This window comes from Macadamia integrifolia, chromosome 10, assembly GCF_013358625.1.
Source record: "Macadamia integrifolia cultivar HAES 741 chromosome 10, SCU_Mint_v3, whole genome shotgun sequence".
NCBI classification, from domain to species: domain Eukaryota; kingdom Viridiplantae; phylum Streptophyta; class Magnoliopsida; order Proteales; family Proteaceae; genus Macadamia; species Macadamia integrifolia.
In genome coordinates, this window is record NC_056566.1 from 15,909,198 (window position 1) to 15,916,524 (window position 7,327).

Here is a 7,327-nt window from a genome sequence, read left to right on the forward strand (position 1 = left end):
TCTATAACTTTCATGAAGAAAGTTTTTTGATCCGGGATCTTTAAGTGATGGTAAAATTATGATTTCCATGATTTGGGACCCAAACCCTATACAAAATCAATTTTTCTTTGATTTTTCTTGATTCCAACACTATAAGGCTTGGCTCTGATACCAACTATTAGGGATTCTTTACCATAGAATCATATGAATAACCCCATTAATGTTGGAATACAAGAATCATAAAAGATTAACCATGTTTGTAGTCCCTAAACCAAGAACACACAAACCTATAGATTTACCCCATACATGATAATCAAGGAGAGTAAAAGAATATCTGTGTATAAGTTTAGGAGTCCCATAAGTATTGATCACGTAACTCTCTCCCATGTGCTTGAAGATTAGTCCCATGAAAATTGTAACAAAGAACTACACAATGGAGTCACAGCCGCTAAGATCTTCTATAGCCTTTCACCCTTGGAATACTCTCACATGCACTATTCCTGTGGGGGATTCCGCGCTTCCAAAATCATGAAGGTGTTAAAGTGACGGTTGCAGGGACCTTTAGCTTCTATTTATAATAGAATTCTTAAAACCCTAATTCATTCCCACAATTGATTGGGCTAGGAGTTTCCTAATCATAGTGGGTCTATTATTGCTTGGGCCCAATTGATCAATCGGTATCAGTTAAGCCCACATAAAAATCCTAACAAATTCTTCAAAAGAAATTGAGAATTATGTAGTGGAAGATGACTAAAATTGAACTTATCGTCATTGGGACAAATCTTAACCTCATGGCATGAGGGATGGTTTCAACAAAATGCATTGATGAGAAAACTACTGAAAGGTTTTTGTTGAACAAATTAAACACAATACTTTGAAAAAAAATATTCCATCGTTCTCTGTATATGCTACTTGCTCAAAGAACCGTCTCCCTCCCTAATATTACTCAAGAACAAGAATGGAAAAAGTTATTCATATATAAATGAATGAGACTTTAATCGTAATAGAATATTATAAAATATTTTGTCAATATTATGATGGGCAATGAGTTCTTTGAGTAAGCAACATAGAGAAATCAATTAAGTGTAGTAGAATGATTTCATATATAAAAGGGTAGCAAAAATCATTTCTAGAGAGAGAAGGGGAGGAAGAAAATTTAATTCCACTAGTGGAGGAGGCTTTATCCAAGCACCTTTGGTCCCCACATACAAGAAAGTAACATCGTGGAAGGTGAATGGAAATTAGGTCCTTCACTTGCACACCCCACCCAAAAAACCAATTAAAAAAAAAAAAAGAAGAAGAAGAAGAAGAGAGGAAATTGAGTCCTTAAAATGCTCTAGTAACTTCAAGCTCAACCCACACTTTCTTTCTTGGAGGAGTGTAGTAGTGTTCACCATGGCAACAATGCGGGTTGGTGGAGAGAATAAGAGTAAGGGAGTAGGCATGCAGCCATTCTTAGTGTTCCTTTACTCGATGGCTATAATCCCTTTCTCACTCTCAATTTCTGAAATGCGTATTTCTCGTCAGAAACTCGAAGTTCAAAGTCTCTTGAAACAACTCAACAAGCCCGCCATTAAGAGCATCAAGGTTCTCTCTCTCTCCCATTTGCCCTTTTGTTAGCATCACCTTTTTTTTATTTCGAATTTCCCTCTTCTTATTTTTTCGTTTGATTGGGATAGGGAGCGGATATTTGGTGGAGGAGGGAAAGTGGAGAGTCTTGATTTTTAAATTAATATTGAGATTCACACTGTCTTAACTTATGTCATGTAATCACTTCACATAGGTGAGGATTCTTTCTCTTTTTTTTTTTTGGTAGAACACATAGGTGAGATTTCTGTGGACTGTCATTTGCTCCCTTTCCCCCTCCCTCCCTAAAAAAATAATATAAAACCAAAATTTGCTTTTTACAGTTGAATCTGTTGTTTTTCATACTTTTTTTTTTTTTTTTTTTTTTTTTTTTTTTTTTTTTAATAATTTTGGAATGATGGGGAAGGGAGTACCCTTTATTTCCCTTTTAAGTGATTTCTTTATGGGTTCCATTAATGAGAAAAACTTATTTTGGCATATGAGTGGTATATACCTGATGATTATTATATATTTGTTATGCACATTGCCCAAAAAAAATTATAATTTGGATCGGTGGTGACAGAGTCCAGATGGAGATATTATCGATTGCGTCCATGTTTCTCATGCTTTGGATCATCCTTTACTGAAAAACCACACCATTCAGGTTTGTGTTCCATTCTGCTCTGAATCTCTGAATCTCTCATCGATCAACAATTAATTCTCTCTGCCTTTAATTCGTTGCTCAACCGCTTACATGCCAATTTTTTAGATGAAACCTAGTTTCCTTCCAGAATGGCTTTCCAAGTCCAAACAAAGTTCAAAGTCCATCACTCAGATGTGGCACTCCAGTGGTGACAGATGCCCAGAAGGAACCATACCCATCAGAAGAACAAAGGAAGATGATATTCTAAGAGCAAGCTCACTCAAAAGATTCGGAAAGGAGCCTGGAACAGTCCCTCACCCCCATTTTGAGAATCCTGAGATGACAATAAGAACTACTCATCAGGTAATCAAAGAAGAGATTTGGGGGGGGGATTGTGTTCAGCTACTTTTCATCCATTTTCAATATTTATTTATTTATTTATTTTTAAACCTCTCTGGGAGTGAATTAGGTTGCAGTAGCCTATGTTGGAGGAGACGAGTATTACGGAACATCATCAATTATTAACCTCTGGAAACCCAAGATCCAACAGCCTAATGAGTAGAGCTTATCTCAGCTCTGGATTATGGGAGGTTCTGGTGAAAATACCAACACCATTGAAGTTGGTTAGCAGGTATTCCTTCTCTATAATTTTTGCGTATACACGTTACACAATACAGCCCCCCCCCCCTTCCCCTTTCAGGGCAATTAGCCTCCCACTCGAACTCAACCTCTAGAGTCATCCTCATACTCAACAACATCTCCTACATTGTAGGCATTTTTAGTGAGCACAAACTCTAGAGACTACTTGCAGTCCAATACTACCTCATGAGACAGCAGAGTTGGAATAGGATCCCACATGTGATCATAGAGTTTGTCTATAACTCAATAATTGTAATCTCTATATAAGAGCACCATTGTACACTCATTAATGTTAATGCCAATATACAATTTCAACATGGTATCAAGAGCCGCATAAAGCTCCACCGAGCACCCTCCTCCTCCCTCTTCTACCATGGTCGAACCATCCCCACCTCCCACATCCCTATCTGGTGCTCATCATATGATATCTCTAAAGCTCACATCTAAGAACTATGTTTATTGGCGCACACAGGTCATACCGTATCTCACTGGCCAACGCCTCTTCGACTATGTCACCGGTGATAATCGTTGCCCTCAAGACCCTATCAAAGCCAAGGCATGGCGTGAACAAGATGCCTTTATTATGAGCCTTCTCATCGCCTCTCTCTCTGAAGAAGCCTTTTCATTAGCAGTTGGACGGACCACTAGCAAAGAGATATGGGATGCACTCCATGCTGCATTCAGTTCTCCATCTACAACCAGGATTCTGTCTCTCAACGTCTCTCTTCAAAATCTGGTTCACAAACCAGATGAAACCATTACTCAGTTTCTCCATCGAGCCAAGCATCTCTCCGATGAGCTAGCTGCTGCAGGGAAGCCCCTCCCATCAGAAGACTTTAACATCCACATCTTCCGGGCCCTACGCACTGAATATCAAGCCCTTGCCTCCATTATGATGGCACAAAAGGAACCCATCTCCTACACCGACATGCATGGTCTCCTTATGAGTCAGGAGAACCTTCTGCACTCACGCCTTCCCATTGTTGATCCTGCCATCGATGCATCAGCCCATGTCACTCACCAAGGTCGTGGTCTTCCTTCCACTGGTGGTTGTGGTACAAGCTCCTCCCGAGGCCGTGGTCGTGGTCGTGCTAGTGGATTTGGTCGCTCTAATGCATTCGCTCACAATCCATGCACAATCTGTGGACGCACTAATCATCAGACAGACACTTGCTACTACCGCCCACAGGGACCTACCAGAGCCGCCATTCTACCTACCCCTCCCCATCCCTACAATCGGCCACCACCTCAACCCAATGCCTACCATACTACACCCTTCCCTACCCCTCAACCTCCTACCATCGCACCTCCACCCCATCACCCCACACCTCCACAATCCTTCACCACCTCTTGGATCCCTGATACTGGAGCCACCCACCATTCCACCCCTGACTTAACCCAATTCTCCACCTATGATCCATACACAGGTAATAACCAACTTGTGGTTGGTAATGGTAAGGGTCTTCCTATATCTCACATAGGCACTGCTTCCATCTCTTCTCCATCTCATTCATTTTCTCTTTCTAATGTTTTACATGTTCCCACTCTCACTTGTTCTTTGTTATCTGTTCAGCAATTTTGCCGTGACAATAATGTTTACTTTGAGTTTCACTCTTCCTTTTTCTCTGTGAAGGATCTGAAGACCAATCAAACCCTCTTCGCTGGACACAGTAAGCATGGTCTCTATTCCGTTCCAGCGTCACCTTATGCCAATCTGGCCTCTGCCTCCTCTTTCAGTCGTTGGCATCATCGTTTAGGGCACCCTCATGAACGTGTGCTTCGTCTTATGTTACCGGGTCATCAGCTCGTGAAGTCTCCTTCTTTATGTTCTGCTTGCCAAATGGGCAAAGCTAGTAGATTGTCACTACGTGAAACTAGTACTCGTAGTTCCTCTCCTTTGGATTTGATTTTTAGTGATGTATGGGGCCCCCACCCCACAGTTTCTTCAAATGGGAATCGTTATTTTGTTATATTTGTTGATGACCATACTAAATATATTTGGTTTACTGCTTTAAAGTTGAAGTCTGATGTTTACTCTGCCTTTCGTACTTTTCAGGCCTTGGTGGAACGTCAGTTCTCTCGCTCCATCAAGGCCATTCAAACTGATTGGGGGGGAGAATTCCGTACTCTCCCATCTTATTTTGCCAAGTTGGGCATCCAACACAGGTTATCTTGCCCTCATACTCATGAGCAACAAGGAACAGTTGAACGTCGTAACAGGCACATTGTTGAAACTGGGATTACCCTACTATCCCATGCCGCTGTTCCCCAGGCTTACTGGGATTATGCCTTTGAAACCGCAATCTTTCTCATCAATCGCATGCCCTCCTTTATCATAGGTAACAAATCCCCCCATCAGTTAGTTACAGGCAACTCTCCGGACTACTCTTTTCTACAAAACTTTGGATGCCTTTGTTATCCATGGCTCCGTCCTTACAATCATCACAAAGTTGAACCCCATTCTGCCTCATGTGTTTTCTTAGGATATAGCCCTTCCCATCATGGTTATCGTTGTATGGATCTCATCACCCGTCGTATCTATATATCTCGCCATGTCAGATTTGACGAATCTACCTTCCCATTTCACACTGCACCACCATCCTCATCAACCCAACCCCCTCCTACTACCCCTCCTCCGTGGGGCATTGCACCTAACATACCTACCCCTCCTCCTCACCCTAGCCCTCTACCTACACTCCCAAATCCACCCATCCCTCTCCCTGCCACCCCAGACCCGCCCCTACCCGAACCACCCTCTCCCATATCCCCTCCTTTCTCGCCTCACCTAACCCTAACCGGCCCTAACCCTGACTCCTCTACCACCCCACCCCACCCCGTCGCACCAGAACCCTACACGATCTCTATGCTGACCACCTGACCCTCTCTACCACCACCTCACCTGACCCGACTGAACCTACATGCTTCTCCCAGGCCCACAAGGTTGCTCATTGGCGTTCTGCTATGTCTGACGAATTTAATGCTTTATTACGAAATGGTACTTGGTCTCTTGTGCCTTACAGGGAAACTATGCATCAAACGGAAGGCCGATGGCTCCCTTAAGCGCTATAAGGCCCGTTTAGTTGCTAAAGGATTTCATCAACAACCTGGTCTTGACTATCATGAGACCTTTAGCCCTGTCATCAAACCTACTACCATACGAACGGTCCTCTCCTTGGCCATATCTAACGGATGGGCTATTCGTCAGCTTGATGTTCAAAATGCATTCTTGCATGGTATTCTATCTGAGGAAGTCTACATGGCTCAACCCCAGGGTTTTGAAGATGCCCTGCGCCCTAATCATGTCTGTCACCTCCACAAGTCCCTCTATGGGCTCAAACAGGCTCCTAGGGCTTGGTTTCACAGGTTAACTGAGTTCCTCACTCACTCCGATTTTTGGTCATCCCAAACCGACACATCACTATTTATCTACATGCAGGGCTCTGTTGTCACATATGTGCTTGTCTACGTCGATGACATCTTGGTTACAGGGAACCAACCAACTCATGTTCAGACTCTCCTTCATCAGCTTGCTTCAGAATTCTCTATCAAGGATCTTGGTCGTCTCAGCTTTTTTCTTGATATTGAAGCCCTATATCGGTTTGATGGTGTACTCCTCTCTCAACACCGGTACATCACTGATCTCCTCCAGAGGGCTGGCATGACTGACTGTAAGCCCGTCACTACTCCCATGGCCACCACCTTTGCAGCATCTTCCACAGGGGGTGTCCTTCTTTCAGATCCCACCAAATATCGCTCCATTGTCGGTGCTCTCCAATACATCAACCTCACCAGGCCTGATGTGGCTTATTCAATGAACCGTGCCTGCCAGTTTATGCATGCCTCCACCGAAGACCATTGGACACTAGTCAAACGGATTCTACGCTATCTCCAAGGAACCAAGGATCATGGGTTGTTCATCTCCAAATCTAGTTCCCTCCAATTACAAGCATTCTCTGATGCTGACTGGGCTGGTGACAGTACGGATCGTAAATCCACAGGAGGTTATGCCATCTATATGGGTTCTAATTTGATCTCCTGAGCCTCTAAGAAGCAGAAGACAGTTGCACGCTCCTCCACCGAGTCTGAGTACAAAGCAGTGGCTGATGCCTGCGCCGAACTCACTTGGCTTCGCTCTCTCTTTGAGGAATTAGGGATCCCTGTTTCCATTGCACCCATTCTTTGGTGTGACAACATTGGGGCCACTTACCTTTTGGTCAATCCGGTCTTTCATGCTCGTACCAAGCATGTTGAAATTGACTTCCACTTTGTTCGTGACAAAGTCGCCTCCAAGGAACTTCAAGTGCAGTTTATTTCAACCCATGACCAGATAGCCGATATCCTTACCAAAGCTCTCAGCTCTACACGGTTCTCCTTTCTACGGGACAAGCTGCGGATTCGACCATTCAAATCCCCACCTTGAGGGGGTGTATCAGGGCAATTAGCGTCCCACTCGAACTCAACCTCTAGAGTCATCCTCATACTCAACAACATCTCCTACAT

The 7,327-nt window shown here is 43.5% G+C and overlaps 1 pseudogene; it reads left to right on the forward strand.

The window, feature by feature from the left end:
• Positions 1 to 1,383: 1,383 nt before the first annotated feature.
• LOC122092249 overlaps positions 1,384 to 7,327 on the forward strand; it is a 6,841-nt pseudogene continuing 897 nt past the window's right edge.